At 50.7% G+C, this 12,061-nt stretch overlaps 1 protein-coding gene across 2 annotated transcripts in view; it reads right to left on the bottom strand.

Annotated features, from left to right (window-relative positions):
- Positions 1-1,616: 1,616 nt before the first annotated feature.
- The window catches only part of CRY2 (cryptochrome circadian regulator 2), a 37,430-nt gene continuing 26,985 nt past the window's right edge, over positions 1,617-12,061 (bottom strand). For both annotated transcript variants that reach the window (XM_082747434.1, XM_082747435.1), the window contains one exon: positions 1,617-3,921. The gene's annotated coding sequence lies outside the window, so the exon portion shown is untranslated. The remainder of the gene's footprint in view (positions 3,922-12,061) is intronic.

Here is a 12,061-nt window from a genome sequence, read left to right as displayed (position 1 = left end):
CTCACATTCCAAGACTAGGAGCCAGCCTTTCTTCCTGCTGCCATAGTTGACTTCTTGAGATTTTTTCTCGTGGTTTTTCTGCTCCCTCCAGCACTTCTACCCCTGCAGTTCTGGGCCATTGTTCCCTTCTGATCTCTCCCCTAAGTGGGCTAAGCCCATGAGTTCTACAGAGCACAGACTGTTGGACACTCAAACTGCTGGCCAGGGCTAGGGCCCCAGCTTTGGTGGGTCAAGAGCCTCTGACCAAACCTTATGGGTCTCTCTGGCCTCCTGAGAACCACAGAGGCTTTGCCCTTACCTCTCTCTGAAGAAGGGGCAGAACAAACTGTTTCACAGCTTTTGGGATCCCATTTGCAAATCTGGACCACTTACTGGTCATGTCACCCCCTCTTCCTTCAATGTAGCACCCAAAAAGGAACTGCAGGCACCTGCCCTGCAGGAAACAGCTTCCCACCTCCAGCCCCAAGAACATTATAATACCTAGTGCCAAAGGCTCGTCTCCCTGCTGGTGGGCCCAAAGGAGTGACCCCTTTACCTTTCCTGCTATCTTGGCTCCGCCACCTTTCACTAGGACCAAATAGTAACCACCTTCTGCTCAGATGCCTGGCTTTTGCTCCCAGGAAAGCAATCTTGACATTGTGGCTAATAATTGTTGCTTAAGAGTGTGTGCTTGCCTCAACTGGGGGCATCCTTAGGTGAGAAGTGTGCGTGTGTGTGTGTGTGTAGGACAACTCCATTTTCTAGAATCTTCTGCTCAAGAACAAAGCTATTGTAGCTCCTGAGGCAAAGCCAAAAACCACATTAGAGAGGAACCAGAAGGGAGAGAGGGAAGGACAGGTCCAGGTCTTGGTGGGAAGGAACTTCAAAGTGGAGCTAAGAATGAGATGAATCCCAGGGCCAAGTTCCTCCCTTTCCCCCCTTTTCACTGTGTGTAGAGCAATCTGTGTATTCTTGGGCCCTGTCTGAGCCGCTGCCCACATGAAGTTGGAGTGTGGTGTGAGCTAACAAAACTCTTCCAGGAGTCCAAGGCTAGAAACTACCATAGAAAAGCCCACATCCACTGCAGAGAGGCCACTCTCCAGACAGAGGGCATGAGACAAAGTCAGCATCCGGGCCCTGGGCTTGGCTGTGGGCAGAGCTCCACCATCCAGACTCAGCACTGGCCGCTTGCATGCCCGCCCCACCACGCAGTGCTTAAGTGGCTGAGTTGAGATAAACGATGGCTTGGGGGCCTGGAGAGAACCCTGCCACTCACTGAGCCTTGGCCCTGGGGCTTTAGGTGGCCCGAGAGGCTGAGTCACTGCAGGATAGAACTCAGAAACCTCATCCTGGGCCTGGAGTGCTCTGTACCATTCTGGCTGACTGAACACCACCCCTACCCCCACCCCAACTCCGGCTAAGCTCTGGAGCTGCCACTAGTCTGCCCTGCCTGCTCACCTAGGGGCCTCCAGCTTCCCCCCATCTCTACCCATCCCTCTCCTCCCTGCCAAGTCTGAGGAGGGGTGAGAAGCTCCTGGTTCCAGCGGAAGCAAGATGGTCTGGTAGAAGGCTTCACTCAGGCTCAGCCTTACTGACTCCTGGTTCCCAGATCTCCCACAGATTGACAACAACACAGCTTTGCTCAGACAGGATCAGACATTTATGAAACACGTGAATATTCACAAACTGTGGGAGAAACGCACCTTCCCAGTAGTAAGAAATCTCTGTATAAAGTGCATTTTGTCTGCGACCATCTCTTCCCCATGCTGGCCCTTGGATTAGGATTTGGGTCAATGTTCTGTGGCAGCCCCGGGGACACTTGGGCTAGAAGAGGGGAGGCACGAAGCCGTCGTGGAGCTCTGGGCCACTGGATGCACCCTCCCCTTACCCCGGCCCTCCCAGCTCTGGGAGGGGACCACTCTGTTCTGCTGGGAATGGGCCAGCTTGCCAGGGATGGTGAAGCAGGGGGAGGTGGTCCCACCAACTTGTACCTCGGGCAAGAGGGCTGTCATCTAATAGGCAGGAGAAGGGAAACATCCTGGGACCTGAAGGTGCTGCTGAACAAATAACGACTCTGGGCCCAAGCCCTCTGGCGTTCCCGACCCCTCAGAACAGCCCTTCCAGGCTCGCTCTACTCCCCTTCTGGCAATAGCCCCCAATTCTCCTTCCTCTAGGCTGGGGCTGGAGGAACAGAGAAGACCCCTACTCAACGCTCTGAATACACACCATCACCTGGGCTCTGCTTCCCCCACGATTATGGGACATTTCTAGTGAGGGTGACACACATACAACAGGGGACTTGGGAGGCGGCTCTCCGGCAGCTCTCCGGCTGAGAAAACCTGAGGACATCTCAGGAAGGAGCCTGTCAACGCGCTGGACAGCTGAGGGAACAAAGGCCTGACCCCAGGGTTCTGGTCTGAGGACAGAGGAGGACAGAGAGGGACAGGGCAAGGGCCAAGGGAGTTAACAGCTATGAGGCTGGGAAAGGTCACAGGGAGGTAGAGAGGAAAAGGCCCGGAGGCCAGCTTAATGTTACACATGAGGACAAAATCCAAAGAGAAATCAGCCTCTCAGTTATACACGCACCTGTACACACACACACACACACACACACACACACACATTGTGGCTCACGTGCAGGCCACAGGGTGGAAGGAAGACTGGCTGTAGCTGACCACACAGTCCTTTTCATTATGTCCTCAACACAGGCCTTTAACAGTGGGAGGGCTGAGGTGGGAGCCGGGCCAGTCCCGGAATGCAAGGCCTTGGCTTCTCTGGGTCAAACCTCCCACCGGCTGCATCTGGAAGGGTCGGTGTGCTGGCTGAGAGCTCTGCTCGGACATTTCTCAACTGTCTCTGGCAGTTCCCCCGAGTTCAACTGCCGGGGTCCTTGGTATCCGGCCACTGGCAGAGCTGACACAGGAGCTTGGATGCGGACCAGTCCCAGGCATTCCCCAGAAGCCTACAGACCACGGGACAGAATGGCTCCCCTGGCTGGGTGTCAGCTGACCTCATGCAGCACTGCAGTGTGGCTGGAGGAACCAGGGGGCTTTCTCACCAGGAACCTGCCTCCTCCTTGTGGAGGCACCGAGTCTCCACAGTCAGTGCTGAGGCTGGCTCTCAGCTTCTGAGGCAGGAACAGTAAAAGCTGCAATTCAATTCCTAACTTTAGGTTTTCAGCTCCAGAAAGGTGGGCACTTTTGGGGCGAGCGTCTACAGTATCATGGGTATGGCCCATGAGTCCGGTATCTGGGTGTACCTCCCTGGGATGGCGGCATGTTTCCAGATCTATTTACAGCCTCAGGTTCAGTCCCAGATGCCCGAGGAGAACTCCACCGAGGAGGACCCGGTGGCAGGAAATTTTAAGATGAGAAAGAAGCCAGACCAGGTGACTGTATCTGGAGAGCATCTGTCCCCTCCAGCCTGCCCAACCACCCGCGTCATAAAGCAGGAACTCAGCAGGGTCCTGGCTGCTTCTAGAATCCCATGCTCTGGACAAAAGCCAGCAATGTCGTCCTCCTGCTCTTCAGTCCGATGTGATGAGAGAGGGAGGAAGGGCTCAGGGTCAGGGTGGGGTGGAGCAGGTGCCCGAGTCCCAGCTAGGGTCCTACTACTCTCCTATTCAGACAAGGTAGCTGGCTCCCAGGGACAGGTATGGCTGAAAGTCACTGCCATGGCCTCTAGCCTGGCGTCTGGAGGCTGAGGTGAAGCTGCTACACGTGCTCCTCCAGCCCAAGCCGTGCTCAGAATCACAAGAGTGTAAACAGATGCATGCACACGCAAACACGCACACCACTCCTTCCCCGCACACGCGTACACACAAGCACACATGTTCGCTCAGTCTAGTCTCCGTCGGTGATCAGCTCTTCTGCAGGTTGCACTCTGCTGCCGTGGCGGCTGCTCGGGCTCCCAGGCTTCGCTCACGGAGCTACAGTGCTGCCGCTGAAAGACAAAAACAAGTGCAAAAGGGAGCGTTCAGGGTGCTGCTCAGTGGCTCAGGGACACAAACTCCTCTGGCTGCTTCTTTGAGGACACTCAAGACTGCGAACCTGGAAGAGCCTGGGGTGCGCTGCACGGGTCGGAACACCGCCCCCTCGGAGGCAGTGCGCGGGACAAGCTCTCCCTGCAGACCCTCGGCGCCTCCTTGGCTCCAGGGCTCAGGGCAGGAGAGGAGGAGGAGAAGGTCACAGGGACTCCCCGCAGGCCGGGGTGATGGGCGCTCTGACAGGACAAGGGCAGTTTTCAAATCAAGGCACAGTGGCTGCTGCCAGAGACACTGAGAAAACAAACAGCAGAAGAGAAGCCAGCGGGGGCCGGGAATTGGAAGATGAAGGCAATGACCGAGTTTAGAATCGGCAGGTAAGCGAGTTTCCACATAGAGATCAAAGAACCCTGGGCGCTGTGTGAGAAGACCTGGGGGGTGGGTATCACGGAGACACAAGGAGGAGTCATTTTAAATATTTATAACATCCTGAATTTGGAGCAGAGGGATGAAATGGCCTCATGTCTGAGAACAGAGGACAGGGCAGGCCAGTCACAATGCTGGGTTGCCTGTTTAAATAGGTCTAGTGTATCTCAGAGGGTACAGACACCTGAGGGGTTCCAGTAAAGGTTTGTACGTTTAAATGATGTGAGGCAGATGATACTAAGGCTCACTGTACCTAATGCAGTCAGGCACTATACAGTTGTATTTTTAAAAAGGATTTTATTAATATATTTGACAGAGAGAGAGGAAGACAGAGCACAAGCAGGGGGAGCAGCAGAGGGAGAGGGAGAAGCTGAGCAGGGAGCCTGATGCAGGCTCGATCCCAGGACCCTGGGATCATGACCTGAGTCGAAGGCAGACACTTAACCGACTGAGCCCCCCGGCGCCCCTATACAGTTGTATTATGGCTGAATTGTGTCCTCCCCCGAAATCATATGTTAAAGGCCTAACCCCCAGTGCCACATAATGTGACTGTATTTGGAGAAAGGGTCTTTAATGAGGTAATTAAGTTAAAGTGAGGTGATTAGGGTAGGCCCCAATCCCATATGGCTGGTGACCTTATAACAAGAGGGATTAGGACACAGGCATTCACAGGAAGAAGGCAACTGTCTGCAAGCCAAGGAGAGAGGCCTCAGGGGAAGCGACGAGCCAGCGCCTTGCTCTCAGGTGCAGAGCCCTCAGAACTGCGAGAGAACAGACTTCTGTTGTTGAAGCCCCCCTGTCGGTGGCGGCACCTTATTCTGACCGCACTCACAAACTCAAACAGCTTGTGATCCTGTTAATCCTAAAGATATGGCCTCTAGCTATACAGATGAGAAAACAGAAGGTAGACAGGACAAGTGGCCCAGGATGACAGCATCAAAAGTCACCAAGCCAAGCCAGGAAACCCAGGACAGACGCCAACACCCGTATTTTCACCACGAAGCAATCTCTCTATCACAGCACTGCTCATCCAGACTTCCAGAGGACACAAAATGGAACTTCACACGGTGGCACGAAGGCCACTACACATCCGAGCAACATGAACGGAAGTTCAGAATTTAAGAGAAGAGGGAACGCGCTCTGCAGGGTCACAGACACTGGAGCCAGAGATTCAAAATCAGTCTCCGGACACGTGCAACCCTTTGAAGACAAATGCGATTCCGAAGAACACTGTACCTGGATGATGGTAAGTTATCTGGAGGCTAGGGAAAGAAAACGAAGAGCAAACTAAAGGGCAGGTACCTGATTGGGTTAGTACTGAGAGCCTGATTCTTTAATATATGTATTGTTTTCTTTTTTTAAAGATTTTATTTATTTATTTGACAGACAGAGATCACAAGTAGGCAGAGAGGCAGGCAGAGAGAGGGGGAAGCAGACTCCCCGCTGAGCAGAGAGCCTGATGTGAAGCTCGATCCCAGGACCCTGGGATCATGACCTGAGCCGAAGGCAGAGGCTTTACCCACTGAGCAACACAGGGGCCCCTAATGTAAGTATTATTTCAATAAATTTTTCCTTTAAGCTTGTACCATAATAATCAGCTAGCCATGTTTTACCTATAAATAAATGGGTCACTTTCTAAAGCATACATATGTTTACTGAGACAGGATGTGAGATATATTTTACACACGGGTCTCGCTCTGACCCCCGTTAAGCCAGAGATGACTTTCCTTCTGAAACTGCAAATTTCAGGACTGGAGAGGGTCCTCTTCCCAATACCTCTGTTTCTTGTGTTTTCTCCACCTTTTGGGATGGGGGAAGATAGAGTGCATACAAATTCCTTAGAACACTAGCTCTTGCTCTGGGGTTCTTGGACTTTTTTGGGGTCCAAGGATAGGCTTAAGGGGCGATCCATGAGGGCCTTGAAGGTCGGCGCACATTCTCCTGTGTGAGTAGCTCCAACCTTCTGGGGAGGGCTTCCATCCTTTATCTGACTCTCCCAAGCACAGGTAACCCCAATACGGTTTGCAAACCAATGCCTATGTATGGCTGGAAAAAATGTATTACTAAATTACTTTCACTTATTCCTCAATGTAGTTACTAGAAATTTAAAATCACACTTGTGGCATCCATGGTAGATCTGACAGGACTGATCTAGAATTTGAAGCAAGGACGTCTTTGTAACTAAGGAGAGAGAAAGCCTCCTCTTTCCCAGATTCTCTGATCAAACACCTGGCAGCCTAATTGTGTAGGCAAACTGTTTAATTGTAGCCAGTGATCTTCATAGCTTCTGGCGAACTTGTCTCTAAGTGCTTCTGATTGTTGCTTATGGAGCCAGGGCTTAGCAACAGAAGGTGATACTGGGTATGTGTTAAGGGACTGATTTCCAGGCTCCCTCTCCCTCTTGACCCTACAAGGGAGGAGTTGCGCACTTACTTCATTGGGCAATGGCTCTCTATGGTGGCTGTCTGGGGTCTGTGGGGCCTTTGTGGAAGAGAGGACACGAGCCCTGCCTTCACTCCTGAGATCACATGAATAATGGATCCATGTGCTTGCTAACAGTAGCGGCTTGCTTTTGGTTAAAAATGCCCTTTTCAGGGGAACCCTCCTACACTGTTGGTGGGAATGCAAGCTGGTGCAGCCACTCTGGAAAACAGCATGGAGGTTCCTCAAAATGTTGAAAATAGAACTGCCCTATGACCCAGCAATTGCACTATTGGGTATTTACCCTAAAGATACAAACGTAGTGATCCAAAGGGGCACGTGCACCCGAATGTTTATAGCAGCAATGTCCACAATAGCCAAACTATGGAAAGTACCTAGATGTCCATCAACAGATGAATGGATCAAGAAGATGTGGTATATATACACAATGGAATACTATGCAGCCATCAAAAGAAATGAAATCTTGCCACTTGCGACAACATGGATGGAACTAGAGCGTGTCATGCTTAGCGAAATAAGTCAAGCAGAGAAAGACAACTATCATATGATCTCCCTGATATGAGGAAGTGGTGATGCAACATGGGGGCTTAAGTGGGTAGGAGAAGAATAAATGAAACAAGATGGGATTGGGAGGGAGACAAACCATAAGTGACTCTTAATCTCACAAAACAAACTGAGGGTTGCTGGGGGGAGGGGGTTTGGGAGAAGGGGGTGGGATTATGGACATTGGGGAGGGTATGTGCTTTGGTGAGTGCTGTGAAGTGTGTAAACCTGGTGATTCACAGACCTGTACCCCTGGGGATAAAAATATATGTTTATAAAAAATAAAAAATTTAAAAAAAATGCCCTTTTCAGGGACTGGTTTAATTCAAATGTTTAGAAGGTGTTTTTACCAAAAAGCATCAAAAATCCTTTCTCTTGGGACGCCTGGGTGGCTCAGTTGGTTGAGCAGCTGCCTTCGGCTCAGGTCATGATCCCGGCGTCCTGGGATCGAGTCCCACATCGGGCTCCTTGCTCGGCAGGGAGCCTGCTTCTCCCTCTGCCTCTGCCTGCCATTCTGTCTGCCTGTGCTCGCTCTCTCCCCCTCTCTCTCTCTGATAAATAAATAAAATCTTTAAAAAAAAAAATCCTTTCTCTTCTTAGCTACTCGTTTTCATTATGTTTTCTCGGGGGATGTCCTAAGACTTCCCAGGCCACTACATATATAGAAAACACTGTCTGTGAATCAGGTGACTTTGTGAGCACTTTTAATCAAATTTATAAGATTATTTTCTAATATGCTTTGCCTGTCAACTGTCTTGGTGATTTTTTTTACACCCCACAGTGAAAATGACCCAGCATACAATCTGTTGATGGCATTTGCTGAATTAGAATTGGGCTTATAATGATTCTCATGTACTTTAAAGTATGATAATCAAGAGGCTATGTTCTTTCGTGTGCAATGCTTCCCTTTTCTATCTGGCATACACTGGTAATGGGCGGGTACTCCAGTCACTACGAGAGCCTAAGATGTACCCTGTCGCCCCCACATCTAAAACCCGAGCAATGCATTTGTCAGCTCAATTATTCTGCATCACAATTCCAACATTTTCCAAAGGATGACAACAAACGCCTGAACTGAGAACTTGGGGCGCCTGGGTGGCTCAGTCAGTTAAGCATCTGCCTTCAGCTCCGTTCATGGTCTCAGAGTCCTGGGATCGAGCCCCACATCGGGCTCTCTGCTCAGCAGGGAGTCTGCTCTCCCTGTCCCTCCTGTTTGTGTGCTCTCTTTATCCAATAAATAAATAAAATCTTCCCAAAAAACCCACAAAAAACAAAACAGAATTTAAGCAGCCACATGGCTCTAAGGCTAACACTTCACACCCATGTTGACTTGGGCGAAACTGTGCTATGCGGCAGGCTCAGGAAGGGGGTGGCAGTGTGTGGCCACAGATATGGCCCAGTGACCCAAGTCCCTCTGTGATGGGTTCAAAACCACAAATACAGAACATCATGGTTTGGAAGAACCAGCTTGTTCTCGTCCACAAAGTTAGTCAAAGGCCTAGTTAACTAGTTCCTCAAGCTGCTTGATCGGCAGGTAACTAGACAGTTCCTCGTGCTCTTGTTCTCAAGCCAAAGCATAAGTCTGCAGAAAAAAGGGACTGGGGAAGGCAATGAGGCCCTGTAGGAAAGTGATGACAGCAACACTAAGAGAAAGGGAAGAACAGCTTGGGGGAGGCACCAAGGGAAAAATCAACTCATAAAACATGTGCTGAAAAATCAATCTCTCAATTGCCCGACTCTTTCAACCTGTCGTTAAATACAGCAACCCCAGAAGCAGCTGCTGGAACACAAAGTGACTTAATGGTGTCCCCCTCGGTGTACCCAGTGTTAGGGCTACATGCCCTCCAACCTGTGTGCCAGATGCGAACAAGAAAGCCCAGTCTGTGAGGCCGTCCTGCCCCCGATCCTAGCCCTGAACGGTGTGCGTGAAGCGCATGCTGGAGTTTGCCTCAGCAGATAAGGTGGGTGGAAACTTCGTTTGGAGCCTGTAACCAAGTCTCAGTGTCCCCGAGCTTGACAGGGGCAGAAGGTTTGCTACAGACTCCCAAGTTAGAAATGGGGAAGAACAGAGGTGCAGCTAGGCCCAGACGGGCCAGGATGGGGTACAAAGCTGGGCTCTCAGCTCCGTCTCATTCCTCATGTCAACTGACACACTGTCCCTCCCCGCACCATACAAATCCTACAGCAACAGGGAGGGGACGTCAGTCAACCGGCAGCCACTGCGGGGACGGAGGTGGGGAGTGCAAAGGGACACGGCCCGCCCGTATCCCAACTTCTCATTTCCAGGGTGAGAAGCAGAGGGGTGGCAACTCGGCAGGCAAAGGCTCCCGGGCAGTGAGCAGCAGGACCGCCGCGCACTGGCTGATCTGGGCGGGAAGCCCGGCCATTGCACTGTCTTCCACTGTGTAGCGTTTCAGACTGCCCGCTGCCTTTCACACACAGTGCTTCCTCCAAAGAGGGACACACAACGGAAGAAGTGCCAAAACGACAAGGAGAGTGCAGGGGTCAGGCTTTCAGCAGTGAAGCTCCAGGGCTAACCCAGCTCTGGTGAACCGTGGGCAGGGGAGGGAATGGGAGGGGCGATCCTCTGCCAGGAGCCTTTTGTATTCAGTGGGGCTTCTCTCAACAGATCGCTGTGCACCAGCCGATGGGTAAATGGCTCACGTGACCTGGTTCCCCATGGTAAAATGTTTGGACCAATAAGAAAAATCTGGACACAATTGGAGGCTAATGGAATCCTGGGCAGTCAGCAGCTTTGGGGCTTATGGGAAAGCCGCTGCAACAGCTATTTGGGGCTGGCTTATTTTTCAGTTTAGTGAACATTGTACAATAAAACCAGATGCAGAACAGACATCAGTGTGGGTTTTAGGTAAACGTGAAACCTACTGATATCAGGGCGTGTTTTACACTGTAAATCATTGTCTGCCCTGCGAACTGCCACAGGTCTGAAGCATTAGAAATAACAGAACCACAAAACGATAGAGCTCAGAGCTGAACGGGGCCTCAGAAGGTTCAGGATGGAGCCTTCAGGCTGGTCAAGACTGAGTAGTCCCACTTTACAGATACCTGACAGCGTCTCTTCGAAAGGCTAAGTACCCTGCTCCAGGACACACAACTAAAAATGACCAAGAGAAGACGGGAAATGGGGCAAGTCTTCTCACTATAACATGGTGTCAGCGCAGGCCATGTGGGCACAGCTGTGTGGCCTACTCAGCCCAGAGGGCTGCCTCTCACTGACATTAACAATAATACAATCCAAGATGCCCTGAGAAACGTGGGCAAGACGGGAACATGATTTCATCTCCCTGGTGCATTTTACTTGTTCAAAGGCTTTGAATGTATGGTTTTACACTTGCTTCCCCTGCCAGGTATGTTTGATGGGCAGGGCAGGTGACGAGGTGCTGTGTTTTTTTTTTTTTTTTTAAAGATTTTATTTATTTATTTGACAGAGAGATCACAAGTAGGCAGAGAAACAGGCAGAGAGAGAGGGGGAAGCAGGCTCCCTGCTAAGCAGAGAGCCCGATGTGGGACTCAATCCCAGGACCCTGAGATCATGACCTGAGCTGAAGACAGAGGCTTAACCCACTGAGCTACCCAGGCACCCAGACGAGGTGCTATTGTCACTATTTTGCGGATGGGGATGCTGGACGCCGAGGACCAGGCACTACCAGCGGCGGACAGTGAGACCCCAGTGTCCTCTCTTCTTGCAGGGTTTCCAAAGAACATGTGCCTTCCTCTCCAGTCTGTCTTGTCCTCTGGCCTCCTGGCTCCCACTTCTGAGCAATGAGCCATGACGAAGGGCATAGTAAACCTTCAGAATCAGACCTTAAGATCCTATAGGCCAAAGAATAATTTCCTGGAGGGCAAGGCCAGAGACAGGCTGACTTCTGCACCCTTGTAATGTTTTCATTTGGGGTCACGGCTATCGCCTCTCATCAGCCGGCTCCCACACTGCCACCGTTTCCTCTGCAGGCCCCAGACTAACGCCTCCAAAAACGCCAGTTTGATCACTTCACTTTCCTGTTCCAAAATGTCCCCTGGCGTCCAGAGTATACCAAGGATTCACTTGCCTGACATTTAGGACCCTTCCTGATCCAACCCAACAGTAGTCTTCTGTTCTTCTAAAATAATAATGATAACAGTATCTATAATAGTAATAGTGGATACTTGTGAGCTTATGAGCCAGGCATTGGGCTAACTGTCTTGTATGTTACCTAGATACTGTTAGCGGTCTACCAGTATCCACACTTCATCACTACCAAAACCTAGCAGTGGCTCATGGGCCTAACAAAGACAATGAGTCATGATTGGTCTAAGTCAGTGACTCTCAGAGTTCAGTCCCAGAATGGCAGCATCATCAGCTGCTGGGAACTTGTTAGAAATGCAAATTCTCAGGCCTCACCCCAGACCTACTAAATCAGAAGCTCTGGGAGTGGGGCCCAGCAATCTGTGGTTTAACAAATCCTCTAGGGGATTCTACGGCTCACTCAAGTTGGAAAACCAATGGTCTAAACCAATCCTGACAATCCAAATGCTCACTTTCCACACTGGGCGTGGATTTCTTAGTTTGGAGTCACGAGACCAATGTGAAAAGCTGGGGAAGTGGTATTCTGGGAAAGCTTTTCTTTCTTTCTTTCTTTTTTTTTTAAATATTTTGTTTATTTATTTGATACAGAGAGATCACAAGTA

This window comes from Mustela nivalis (genome assembly GCF_964662115.1).
Source record: "Mustela nivalis genome assembly, chromosome: 9".
NCBI lineage: Eukaryota > Metazoa > Chordata > Mammalia > Carnivora > Mustelidae > Mustela > Mustela nivalis.
Note: the sequence above shows the minus strand (reverse complement) of the source record. Positions and strands in the feature narration are given on the sequence as shown.